The sequence below is a fragment of the Thunnus thynnus genome, chromosome 2 (genome assembly GCF_963924715.1).
Source record: "Thunnus thynnus chromosome 2, fThuThy2.1, whole genome shotgun sequence".
Lineage (NCBI taxonomy): Eukaryota > Metazoa > Chordata > Actinopteri > Scombriformes > Scombridae > Thunnus > Thunnus thynnus.
In genome coordinates, this window is record NC_089518.1 from 11,504,773 (window position 1) to 11,520,013 (window position 15,241).

Consider the following 15,241-nt stretch of genomic DNA (forward strand, 5'->3'; position numbering starts at 1 on the left):
GTAGGTTAAAGTTGAATCAGGAGGTCAGTCTATTAACTGTGATGGATGTTTACAACTGTTAGTTTCGGTAATAATTTCACTGTTCACCTTTTTGTCCCCCTGTAATTTCCCATTAAAGTTTAACTGAAATTAAAACTCATTTATAATAAATCATTGTATCCTAGCCATTGCTTATTCCCATCTGTGATTTGAGCACCCTACACCCCATAACTCCATATGTTACTCCAGTGTGTGATTGGAATCATCAGGGTAATGCACAAATTGCTGAGGTGACAGGATAACCCATTACTGCGTTTTGACAGTCTTCTATCACAAATGAACCCATGACATAGAGACTCAATGGTTTGTGTAATGCAGGGCACAGAATTGAGTGTAAACAAGCTGCTGATGACTCAGCAGGTGTTTAACATGAATGAAGTAACATGGGAATAGGTGCTAACATTAGCAAGCTAGGCTAACTAGGTTCTACTTTCTGGGTGTAATGGACTTAACAGCATGATGGGTTCTCCCAAATGCTGACTATTGTACAGGGACTGATGTCTTAAATTGCTAACAGTACATAACCAGTACGATGTGGGCTTGTTGAAAAGGATGGCAAAAAAATGGTCTTGTAACAGCATTCATAGTCTGATGTTCTCCAGTCAGTAGCGCACTACAGATGTCAATACAAATCCTGGCTCTCAGATGTCAGTCAGTCCAAGAGCAGTTTTATCCTCTTCTGAAAGATGGGGAAAAATGCACAATGATTGCACTGTCATTATAGTTTATATTTCCTTGCACAAAAAGTAAGAAAGAATTCTAATATCAGTTTGACATGTGGTATTCAGCATTTATCCTGTAGTATTTCTTTGTTTCTCAAATGAGAAACCTCAGCTAGAGTTCCTGATCCAGTGTATGATTGTGACATCATAATGATGTCACAATTTTCCACACTGCACTCGGTGTGACTTATGCTTTGCTAAATTTTGGGCCTCTCTGGAGATTCACTAATTGCCTCATGTTTCTCTGAAAAAATACTATCAGGACTTTTCTAAAGCTAACACAAACTCATCAGTATCCAAATTAAAGTCCTTGTCATGGTGATTCCAGTATTTTGTCCACCCCGCTGTATTTCTTGGGGATGTTGTGGTCTACCATGTGTATGGAAGACAGATGAACAGTTAGTCCAGCCATTATATCATATCTCCCAGAGAGACACATGTTTACAGGACAGCAAATCAAGCTCTAATGAAGTCATCGCCAAGAGGAATGCCGGGATAGGCCCACAGCGAGCGTGTGTGTCCGATGCCAAGTGCCTCTATACAGTGATAAACGACTGCAGCAGAATTTTGCTAATGATCATTTTGGAAAAGCAAATAGATGTATCCAGCATCAATATTTCTTAATTACCGTCGTTTCCTGTGGAATGCTCTGTTGACGAAAACAGGGCGAAACAATCAATCAGGCAAGAAAAAGAAAGAGAGAGTCTGGGAAGCAGGAAAGTAAACCTCAAAGGATGGATTTCATCATTCACAATGGATTTTCACCTTTTTTAAAGTGTCTATGTGTGTGTGCACACATGTCTGAAAACAGTAGAGGGAGTGACACCCACATTAAAGAAAGAACGTGTGTGTGGGGGGCAACCAAGAGAAAAACACAGTGACTTTCTCTGCCTTCTAAATCCCTTGCAGACTACATGCCAGTGGCTACATGCTTCTGAGAGTGGTTTAATGCCCTGTCAGCTGTGCCAGTGGGAGAGAACACACACACACACAGTGAATCATGAACTGACATACACACTATCAACCCCACAGCACAAAGGGCTGCAGCTGCTGCCAAGAAGCACATATGAATCCTGTGAGGGAGTGTGTGTTTGAGGTTTGAGGGATGGTGGCACAGCATGTGTATATATGAGTGGTATGTGTGTAACTGGAAGCATTGGTGGTACTGGAACTGTGACTGTGCATAAAATAGTGTAAATGTACAGTGAGTTGTTGGGGGTTTGCAGCTGTCAAAGGATGAGCACCCATAAAGATATAGACACACACACACACATGTATATATTTTTGGCATACTTTTGGCTTGGATGGACATAAGATATGAAATCATCCATAAAGCACAAGACTGTATACATAAAAAGTTGCTCAATATGTTTATACTAACAAAGGATGACAGACTAGGTGTGATGTGACAGTGTTCACTCGTAGTGACAAACCCACAAAGAATCAACACCCAACACTACAGTTGCCCTCAGTTCTGCTGGGTTTTAGCATCTTTTAGCTCATTGTTTTGGTTTTTATGGCTGCAACTTTACTATTTTTATTCTTTCACTAATCTTATAAACATTAATTTCCAGCAGTAGGCTGCTGTTTTCAGTGAAAAAGCTCTGATAAACCAACTGTACGCTTCCTGTCCAGCACCAAACAGCAGGCAGACAAAGTTAGTGATTAGCTGGTGAACATAGTGGAGCATTTAGCAGCTAATGACCCATACGTTTCTCTCAGAAGCTGCAGGACAACAAAAAAAAGTTAAAAGGAGGGTGAATATTTGTCTTAAATCAAACACATTAGCCATATCAACTCAACAAGGTGATAAAATGTCAATGTTGTGTTTACAGCTTGTTGCGATGCCACCAAATGGCCAAAAGAAAATTAGTTAATGCAGGTTTAAGGAAAGGAGCCAACTACAACTCCCAAGGAGCATTTTGGATTTTTTTCAAAAAGACATACAGTATATTAAAAAAAAATGTTTCTTCAATTTAGGAATAATTTTCACAACTATGAAAAAAAAGCATTCTGAATTTGCTACTGCTGTGATATGCACCTCTGATTGGCTTCTTCTTCACTATAGTGGTAACTGGCTCATGGATATTGTGGCATTTAAAGCCATCTGCCATAACAAACTGGTGAAATAAATATGATTTCTTAGAAACAAAGTTGAAATAATTAAAACTATGACCATAACATAAACCTATAGTATAGTTAAATTATCCATTTCTATTATTATCCATTTCACTATTTCTGTGTTAAGGTATACTGAGAATATCATTAACAGAAAATGTTCAAATGGCAGTTTACAGTGAGGGAAAAATACTTCTGGGGCAAGCATCTCAATAAAATAAGGAAAAGGCCAGATTTTCAAAGACTAACAAAAAATTAATTGACAGTAGTTGATACTACTTAAACTGCTAGCATGTTTTCAAACATATAGCGTCTAATGTTGCTTTATCTCTCTGCCACTCTGTTCCCCACCCACCCGTCATACTCTCTGTTAACTAGGCTCTCCAGAGTGAAAGGCCGGGATTAACCTTGGATTTGAAATGGGCTACAAGCCCATACACTCACCAATCCCGCTGTCAGACCCACCCTCATGAGCTCATCTCTCCCTAATGAATAGCCTCAATCGCAGGTGAACACACACACAGATAGACAGGGACACACACACAACAAATAAGGGCAAACAAGCACTCATACATGCCCTTACACACATGCAGTCACATACAAACACACACACAGCGTCTCTCTGTTTGTGTGAGAGTTTCTTCAGTCAGATCCGATAGCATTGTTACTCTGTCAAAGGCAGCTCTAACAAGGAGGCAGAAATGCCAAACCAAAAGCAGCACTGACAGGGAGCATGTCTTAACCTCACACATACACACACACACACAGCCAGGCAGAATATGACAGTATTTTAGCAGCAGCTTCTTTATTAGGGCCATTCCTCTGAGTAATAACTGTGCCTGGCTCAGAGCAGAGAAGCTTGATCTGTCAAAAGGCCTTTTGGGAGGAAAAGGCTTTGTAAGTCACCAGTGAAAAACTGTGTGTGTGTGTGTGTGTGTGTGTGTGTGTGTGTGTGTGTGTGTGTGTGTGTGTGTGCATATTTCAATGTAATTTCATTGGCCAGTTGCTGATTTCCAGGGATAAAGCTGAAGAGATAGACCCACAATCCCCTCCTGTCATGAGATTGCAGAGATCCATAACTTATACAGTCTTGCATCAAGTTTTCTTGCTTACTGTACTCTGTTAGGATCAGGTGGAACACTACAGATCTACTTGTGATTTTTGATCAATCACAATATCAGCTATAAGACCCAATCACATGATATCGCTCTAGATTCTTAAAATCAAGTTTATGAAACGCAAAGCATGATTGTTGCGTCTGTGGTGTTACGGATGGACGTAGAAGTTATAACATTGGATATCAACACATCAGCATCTCATTGATCAATCAAATATTTCCCTACTGTCAACAGAAATTGAGCCATATCTGTTCCATCTGACATGTGAAAGACTGAAAAACATGGCTGAAATGCCTCCTGTGTTAGAAAGCATCATAGATTCAGCAGTAAATGTATACATTTACCATTTTGACAGATTTACTTCAACATACACCTTTCACACATCTCGATAGCAGAGTTAACATTTCCACTTATTTTTCTTTCAGTATTCACATATTTCCACTTAATATGTTCCTGACATATTTGAGTCATTACAAACTGTATGTCCAGACATTATCTATATTCACAATTATTTTTGTCATTTCTCTTTAGTGTATGCTATCAGTTTACTGTTCCAACACCCAGTTTCCCCACATAAATTATTACAATTTCATATGATCTTACATGATCTTAAAATATAGACTCATACACTTGTTGTATCTTTGTGCACTTGATTCTGTCTTTCCCTCTCAGTCGCTCACACACACACACACACATACACACACAGTGTTTTGCAGTGATCTGCTGAGGAGATGGTGCTTATTAGTGTCCTATAAATCTCCTCTACCTCCCAGTGGGGCTCTAAGTTGTAATTTACAGCAACATGTGCTGCTGTTGTTCAGGCTTCAGCCAGTGTGAAGGCTGATGGCTGCTGATAGCCGACTTGAACTTTCTGCCAAACATGTTAAGTATTCCGAACAGAATGTAGACCGTCATGAAACGCAATAATTATACAAGCATGTTAACGAATACTGATGCATTAATCCAGGTTTTCATGATTTCAGAGGTGAATAACATTAACTGGATAAGATAGGGATTTTAATTAAAAAGATCATATGGCCCCATAGATGAACTAACAGGCATATCCGTCATGCTGCTGTTTCCCAGGGGCAGAAATGCATAGTGCACTGTAACAGCAAAATTATTACAATCATCACGTACACCAACTCTGTGAGACGATGCAGGCAGAGTAAAAACGGAAAAATAAAGGAGGGGTAGGAGAGAGGGGAGTTACAAGAAGAGGAAATAGAAGGTGAAAAAAGGAGGAGAGGAGGGCGGAGAGGAGATAAATCATGACTCTTGTATTCACAGCAGACCTGTCAAGGTTGAAACATGACATTTATGTGGACTCGTATTGGCCATAACTCTAATAATGGCTCCAGAAAACACAGACTGTTTGTAGAATGAAGTCGGGAGGGAACCATTGTTGAGCGTGAGTGACAGTGGAGCAGCGCACAATGCCTGGGAATAAGCCTGTAATCTAGGGTATCGGATTCAACGCGCTGGTAAAACGGCATGCTGGGAGTGAATGGGGTCTTTGTCGAGGCTGCGGCTTACAGGCTCATTTGCATGCAGTGATAAACGTTGTTTACACTGGACATACAGCTCTGTGAAGTGGTAGGTAAACGCAGCAGGAATGATAGATTTACTGCCTCACATGGGAGCCAGACGGTTATATAGTGAGCACACACACACACACACACACACACACACACACACACACACACACACACACACACACACACATACACAGACCAATTCATGCAACAGGTATGCAAACATAAGCTACACAGAAACAGATATGCAAACACACACACTCAGACGGACCATTTCATGCAACAGAGATGTAACATACACACACAGGTATACACACACACACACACACACACACACACATGGTTTGTAGTGGGAAACAGTATCCATTCTCCTGGTGATAAATGCCCACTTCTTTCCACTATGGCTGACGTTCATATTTCCAGCCCATCTGTCAACATCACGCTCAAACAATGTTTATTTTTGCCATGTAGATTTGATAAACATATAGATATAAGCTAGAGGTCTTGTGGGTGGAGGGGGTGGAGGTGAGGTTAACGTATGTGGTGGACCAGGTCCGCTGCCTCATTCCAGGATGAGGAATCCCTTCTCTAAGCAGACAGGGCAGGCTATAGGGAGGGGACCAGGGGCCACACGGGGCCTCAGCTCCATTTAAGTAGCGGCAGGTGATTTGTCATCCTCTGGAGGGGACGGAGAGGAGGCTGGCAGTGTGGCGAGGGAGAGAGGTGGAGCAGAGGAGGGGTGGGGGGTTGTGGACAGGGGCATCGATTTAAGGCAGTAAACGGGTTTCGGGTCATTGGCATCGCACAGTGGGCCAGTCACTCAGCTCCAAAACTGGACAGAGTAGAAGGAGCAGGATGGGGGTGTGGGTGATGGTCACCCTCCACATCCTTCACCCACCCACAATACCCCTCCAGAACCTCCAGGTCAGTAGAAATGGTAGCTCATTCCTCTTCAACATAAAGCCCCTTCAGTTCAAAGCCAGGCCAGGTATGTTTGTTTTACAGTGCCAGGTAATGTCATTTGCATCATGGTGGGTGGAGGGCAGGCTGTGTGCCACCTGGTGAGTGCACAGATGACACTGGAGGAGAGGCATGGGAGCTCTTTGATGCTTTGATGTGCCCAATATCTTTGGTATTGAGCCATGGTGTGAATTGAACACTTGCATCATCAGACAACTAACTAAACCCCCACCCCCTCACACATACAGACACACCACCCCACCCCTTATGTTAAGCACATCCCTCTGTTGGTGGCAGGAATAATATTGAGTTTCCCTGCTTCCCACAGAGACTCAGCAGCAGGATGGTGCGGGGGTCAGACATTTTTCTCACATGCTGCCAGCCAACTACTGAAGTTAAAGATAAATCAGCTGAAGGGTAAACACACAGACTGTGAATGAGTGAAAAAGAACAACAAAAGACAGCATAGTTCAGAGAGTTGACTTCATGCATCGGATGGAAAGGTCAAAGTTCAAGTGATGATGCAGGTTATAATGTGGTACACTCAGCACATTGCATGCATTTATAATTTGAGATTGAGATGGTATACTTACGGGTTAGGTGTCGAGTTTAGCTATTTTAGATATGTTTCCAAGTTGGAAAAATACGCTGATTTACTAAGCTCTGGCGCTAACAAATCAAGACCATCCACTGAGGTGACGTTATTATAGAGCAACACAGTCCACAGAGGGAGGTCGGGGTGGATGGATGGGTCAACAAAACTTTGGACTTTAACACAAGACACCACTGTTCGTCTCCCATTTCCTACCGCGAGTCAGCGTTGGTTTCTTTTAACCATGACCACAATCGTTCCCTAATCTAACCACAAGGTTATTATTGTAACCATGATGACGAACGTCTCCTGACTTTAACAAAGAAATAACTTTAACCCAAACACAGTGCTTCTCTAAACCTGACCAACTGCAACCAGATCCCACAGCAAACCTTCATCACTTACCCGTGTGTGCAAGCATGCAAATGGACATTCACATTCATTCCTTCTTTGTTTGACTGTTTACATTTTTTTTTACATTTAATTCATTGCTTTTATGATTATTCATGGAATTCAGAATCTAAAATGATGATGATGATGATTAAGATGATTATAAATGCAGACGGATGGGTCTGAGGATTAGTTGGCTGGCATACTCCGAGAGTCCTCTCTTACTTTCATAATCACTGAAATACATTTTTACACATGTGCAGATACACACACACATGCACAGATGCACACACAAGCGCACTTGACTTGATTTAGCCAGGTCTGACAGAGGCCTGATTGGTGTCTCTGTCTCTGGGTGGGCTGATTTAAAGTGTCCCTGAGGTCTCGTTCCAGGTAGGGAGACAGACAGGGGCCTGGAATCCCCCACCCACTTCCCTCCGCTTCCCTCACACCCACTTCTACTGCAGCTCCCACCACAACACCCTTCACACACACACACACACACACACACACACACACACACACACACACACACACACACACACACACACACACACACACACACACACACACACACACACACACACTTGCTCAACTCTCCTCATCCACACAGCGTCCATGCTTTCTCACACTGGCCCGAGCTGTCCGGGTCTTGGGGTTGCATGGATTTCTCACCCCCCCCCCCGCCCTCCGTCCTGTCTCGTCCCCAACGAGCCGCCACACATTCCAGCAGCACCCGAGCTTATTATTGGAGAAAATTTATAGGGCCATTCATTTAACTGGATCTGAATGACATCGGTTCTGGATGAGTGGAGCTAGGGCAAACTGCCGGGCCATGTGGTCCAGGGAAAACAGAACAGGGGATAAATCAACTGACTGAGGGGGAGAGAGAGAGAGAGAGAGAGAGAGAGAGAGAGAGAGAGAGAGAGAGGTGGTGGGTGGGTGGGAGACAGAGAGAGAGAGAGAGAAGGAAAGCTTGGCTGAGAACGGAAAGTGAAATAAAAAGATTAGATGATCAGCAGCAGGTTTGCACCACAAAGGCCTCTGAAACAGCACTTAGATCACAGACGAGGCTGGATTAACCTGTTAGGGGCCCAGGGCTTGCTGTAGCGCCCATACTGCTCTCTGTATACACACATTTATTTAGGAATATATACCATATGAGCATAATATAAGCTAAAATAATATGGTATTAAAACTACACTTTGACACAGGGCTTCTCTACAAATCGCCAAAAACCAAGTGACACACAGTGATCCTGCTTTTTTGGGCTCCTGGAGGTCTGGTGCCTTCATAAATGCTTGTGTGGAATCTGGCACTGTATATTAATTAGAAAATAAAGAAGTATAAAGAAGTTCAGAATACAATGGAAATGGGTACATGCATAAGTAGAGTCATGTCTTTCCAGATTGTTTATCTGTCTTTTAATCTGTACTGAAGAATCTGAGGACTGGCTCTCCACAACACACATCATACACATACACACAAAGCCCATGTCTCTCTTTCTGCAACATTGAGCATACAGGACTGAGAGGAAGCACATTACATCTAGGTGAATTTCACAGGCTGTTAGCATGTACACCTATAGTATGTGTGCGTGCACGTGTGTATGTGCTTCACTTACCTGAATGTCCAGTTGTCTTGCTGATAATCACAGAGCTGACTGTTCAGACTGTTCAGACTTAGAAGACAGTATGGAAAAAAGGAAGCCTAAAACTAACTTTTGTGATGTGTGTGCAGGTTGTCTTAGAAATACTGTTAGTATAAATTGTATGACAAGATAAACCTGTGACACAAGAAACTGTTTCACTGGTTCCATTACAAGCTACTAGCATCGCTACTTTAGCCCCTGATACTTTTAGCTAGCTAATATGATGCGATCTAAGCACATAACTCAGATATACAGATCAGTGACCTTTTGTCATTTCCTTTTCAAAACATCTATAGCATAGAAATACAACCTTATTTCAGCCACTGTGGACATCTTTAATGGCTGTTAAGGTATGTTCAGACTTAACACAAAACAAGGGCTGCAACTACCGATTTTTTTCCATTACTGATTAATCTGCTAATTATTTTTGCAATTAATTTATGAATCTTTTAGTCTATTAAATGCTGGAAAAAAAAGTGAAAATATGGCATTCACAATTTCCCACAGGCCACAATGATGTCTTCAATTAACTTTTTTTGCCTAACAGTCCAAAACCTTAAAATATTCAATATACTGTCATATATATGACACATATATGATACATTTGATTTTAAAAGCGTGAACAAGAAAATGTTGGGTATTTCCCGCCTGAAAAAAGTCTGAAATTATTGATTGTTTAGTAAATAGTTGATGATTTATTTTCTGTTGATTGACTTATCAATTGATCATTGTGGCTCTAAACACAACCACATAGAAAGTCAGTGGAAATATACTAAATGGAACAGACACAGAGCTGCTCTGTGCAGTGCAAACAGAGGTGAAGAGGCATCTGCTCGAGTTGAAAATGTTTCAGTTTGATTCGCACATATTCAAAAGCTTTATGACTGCAGTTAATTAATGTACAGGGACAGCAGAGGCAGACTGAGTTCCTGGTAAGTTATAAAATTATGTTACACACACACACAAGGTGTTTTTATGGCTAGGTACAATAAATATCTGTGCTGCTATGTTCTTTGGCTGTTTTTTGGTAATAAAACAGATGACATAAACATTGTAGTTCTCAAATTCAGGTGGATAAAGTGAAATGAAAATTTCCTTTCAGTGTGTTATATCACCTGGACTCCCACCACACCTGTGTGTTCTTCATCTCTGGCTATTATATTCTGGACATCGCAGCTCTGGCTGCTATTGCTTCTCAACTCTTTAATTTTCTAAAGAAACCACAAACATAAAATGTGTAACTTCTTTTGAAAACATTTTTTTGCAAACATGGTTGACATACCTCCAATTAGAAGCTAACATTCCGTCACCTCTGACTCGCTCAACTATCACTTAATTTGTCAATATAGTTGAACACAAGATGTGTAAGACTAGCAGAGAATCAGCAGAGTAACTATCCATGATTGGCAAATTGTGATGCATCATTTTATTGTTGCCAACTGCCATTAAACTATTCAAGAAGGAAGGACAGGATTGATTGATTTTCTGTGCTTTTAGCTTAGATAGCAAAATCTTGATCTTAATACGCAAATTTGAACAGAAGACATTTTTTGTATGTATGCATTTGTACCAGGCACGTGCACAGATAGAGCCCAGGTGGTGGTCAAGCACCTGCCCTTTTCACCTCTGACTAGATAAGTGCCCATTTTGCAACAACAACTGCATTTGAGTTCATTTGAGACAACACAAGCCCCTGCCCCTCCCTCTTCGACTGCCCTCACTGTTTACATGCTCATACTGATTAGCAAAAGCTTTAAGATATAGCCTAGTAAATTGTCGATTCTTATTCCTGTAACACAAAATTTAGGTAATTGTTGGCAAGCCAACTGATTGTCATTTCAATACAATAGTCCAGGGCCTTTACAAGCTCAGATTTGAAAGTTTAACTGTTCATCTAATTTTATTGAAATCTTATTATAGGCCCACAATTTATAAAGTGCTTTGGCAATTCTAAATCAGACATGAAGCTACTTTACCTGAATATTAGTATTTTGTCAGTATTGAGCTAACCTTATATAAGTTAGGTCTACATTACAACACTTGCAGTAATCTATATCATGTATTTACCTTATATATTACTAAAACATTGCCAAATGACAAGTAGCCCTTTAAATATTTGTCTGCATAAAAAGTTGCTATGTGGTAGGGTACTTGAAGTTGAGCCACTGACAGTTACAGTCTGGTGAGTGTTGTAATGCATCAACTATGTCACCAAGCAGTCTTACCCAAATAAACATATCATACTGTTGGTCTATTTTGGGGAGATTAACCCTTTATTATCATGCAAATTTTTGCTCATTTACCAGTTGCAGCATAATGCCAACAAAGGATAGGCTTAGACAATAGAAAGAAAGGGAGCTACAGCAGGCAGTCCAGGATAGCAGCTTTCTTCTATCCTGGATCAGGCCGTCTAGCAGCAAGGAGGATAAGGGAGATGTATTGCCACTTGATACAGAAGAACCCATCACAGATGAAGAAGAAAGGTTAGAGTCCAGAGCCAAGTCATGTTCAGGGTAACTTATCGAAACAATACTCTCTGACACGTTAGATCAGCTGAAGAATATGTGTGGCCAAGGCATGTATAAAGGTCTTTAAGCCAGAATATGTGCACACAATGAGAAGGCCCTCTATGTGCACTGCAAAGCGCACTATCTGAATCTGGTCCTGGTGGAAGCCTCAAAGTCTAACAAGCATTTTGTGAAATTCTTCAACCTTGTGGAGAAGCTGTATGCTTTTTGCACTGGCTCCCCAAAGCGCCATCCAGCCTTGGTGAAATGGCAGCAGGCTCTGTATCCTGGACAGCGTGTTGTGGAGCCCAAGAAGCTGTTGGATATCTGATGGGCTTGCAGAGGGAGATCACTGAAGGCCCTTCAGAGTATTCTGAAAGCTGTTATGAAGCTCCTTGATGACATCAGTGAAAGCGATCCACCTAACCTGGCCCAGGAGGATGCTAAGATGTACAGAAATGCGATCAACTTCATATTTATTCTCTGCCTGGAAATCACCACCGCAGAGTTCCAAGTCACTGCTCTAGCACCAGATTCTCTGCAGGAAGAAAGCTTGGACTACTCCACTGCCCACACAGTAATTGATGGCGTGCTTCATACATTGCAAACAATGAGGTCTGATGAGAAGTTTGTGGAGATATTTGGAGGTGCATCAGAGAAGGCAGAGAGCCTCAACATTCCAATACCTACAGTAGTGCCTGTTCAGGCGAGAAAAGTGTCAGTGTGTTTCCAACAGCCCAACAGTGTCTCAAGTGAGTCATCAGTTTGAATCTGTGGAGCCATACTTCAGGACTAGTGTGTACTACACATTTCTAGATACTATGACTGAGGAGCTTAACAGGAGATTCAAGGGGGGCAACACTGGAAGTCCCACTGACAGAATCATTCAGTCCTTCTACTCCTTAACAGTACGTGCCAACTGGGTAAGCACCTCAAAGTTTTGGGAGAGGAAGCTGTCCACACTACTGTGACTTCTATGAGGAAGATGAGGACCAGCTGAAGACAGAGCTTAAGGTCTTCCTCTCCAGCTTTCCTTCAAACGACCTGCAAGAAATCCTTGCCATAGTGAAGGAAAACATGGGCCAGCTCAGTTTTCCAACCTTAGTAAGGATGATAAGAATCTATGCAACACTGCCAGTGTCAACAGCTTCTGCAGAGAGATCAATTTCAAAACTGAAAATTATCAAGACCAAACTGAGACGTCCAGATGAACAACAATGAGGTCATCACCAAGAAAGATGCTCCTGTAAAGCAGGAGAATGATCATGAATTGTGGCAACTGAACATCAGCCTACTTTGTAGTTTGGGGGGTAGATTGGTTGGTTTATTAATTTATTTATTCAGTGAACAGCCTTTTTCAACTTTGTGTAAGGATTTGTTGATTTTGAATGGTTATTTATTTTATAGACCACTAAAGCATGCACAATGTGGCATTGTTTTCTTTGTTGTTGTCTGTTCTTGTGATAAATGCAGAAACAGTGAATGCTGAAGACCATCCTCTCTGTGTGAAGTGATAATTTTGTATAAATCTGTTGAGTATTAAATAATTGCATGAGTGTATAGGTGTATATAAATAAATATGTAAGTAAGTAAAAGATGCTGCTACTGTATGTAACTTTATTTTTTATAAATAATTATGAGAGGGGTGCCCTTTTTTTTTGCTTGAGCACCTGCCCCCAAAATGTGCACAGCCCTGATTTGTAAGATTTGATGTGGGTAAAAGGGGGCTAATACATACTGATGTTCTCAAATGTGAGTGATGATTATTAAGTGCATATTAAACACATTAACTGGCCCACACAGCATACTGAGTTTGATCACTTGCCAACATGTGATCTGACTCCTCATTGCACTTAAAAAAAAACAAAATGATCTGGTGCCACCAAGTAATGTACTCCCCTGTCACCCATGTGATATTTTTCCACATTTAAATTGGAATGAATGACATGGAAAAGCCTTCAGAGGTAATCTGAACCCTGTTTATTCACCCTAATGCAAACAATCCCACACACACACACACACACACATACACACACACACCGCACTAAGTGACTGACACTCACGGCTGTCACAAGCTGCTGGGGGTGGAAAGTAGTAGGTGGGGAGGGTGGATAATCGCTGTCCACAGTAATGACCTGCCTTCAAAGCAAACTCTCCTCCACCCGCACACACACACTCTGATACAAATGCCTCGTCCTGGACCCCGACAGGAACAATGCCCTGTACCAGCTCACAATCCAGCACAATATTATAGAGCAGTACAGGAATCAAGCCCAGCTCCATACCCTTTATCAGTACAAAATTCCCCATTTCTGAAAAAAAAGGCAAAAAAGGTGAAAAGGGCAGCACCAATTCCAAAATAAATGAGTGTTTAGCACCTGTGTCAGGCATCAACTTACTTGGCACACACTCTTCACTACCAACCCAGGACACAAAAGCATCAGTGATGAACGGCTCAAAACCAGAACTAGTTTTGGGAATCAGAGCAGAACAAGAACCAGCACTCAAATCCATACACAATGGTCTCTGCTCAAAATCTGTTGAGCATAGCATAGCTGGAGCATACGATGGCAAACAACACGAAGGCAACAGTGAATGACACTTATTTCTCATTTTCAACAGCAGACACTTGTCCCTCCGTTGACCCTCCCCATGGCGGGTAATTACACACTCTGGCACCCTCAGGCCACCCCGTAAACGCAAGCTTACACGGGGAACCAGGCGAAAATTTTGCACCACCAAGGGAGTTACCACAGTTATCTTCACCTCTCCAATCACCCCAAGAGTGCATCTCTGAAAAACTACCTTTATGCATCAACACAAAATCATCAGCTAATTCAGCTGCTTTCAATGCAGTGGAGGGCTTCTGCTCATTCACATAAGTAGAAATGCATTGAGGGATATCTTTTTTAAACTCCTCTAACACAATCAGCTCACAAAGACTGTCAAAAGTATCAACTTTCACAGCTGAGCACCAGCGGTGAAAATGGGAAGCCAAATCATGGACGAACTCCACATTTGTTTGCTTATCACTATTTACCCAATTTCTAAATTTCTAGGGATATGCTTGTATGCTCTTAATACAGCCAATTTCACTGTATCATAATCCAAATCATCCTCAGCAAATATAGCTGAATAAGCCTCCTGAGCTCTCCCAGTGAGGACATACTGAAGCATAAGTACTCGGTCCGAATCTGGCCAATTTTTTTGCATCTGCAACACGTTCTATTTAACCGAACTTCTCTTGCTCAACCTGCAAGGCTAACAGCTCCTTCTGCTGCTCAAAAGTCAAACTAGCTGTCTGCACAACTGCTGGCGCAGACACCGGCATGGGCGCCGGCATGGGCGCCGGCTCTGCCACGGCCAGACAAAACTCACTCTTCTGCAACACACCATGTTCAAGCAAAGACAACAAAATCACTTTTCTAATCTTATCTTTATGACTTTTCTCTGCAACAACATCATAATGTTCAGCTGCACTAGCTGCTCCTTTTTACAGCCATTTTACTAATTCCACTGTAGGCGCATCAAAAACCCCCGACAAGGAAGCCATAATTGGCATGCACTTAGGACAACTAACCCCCCCCCCCCCCCCCCCCCCCCCACAGA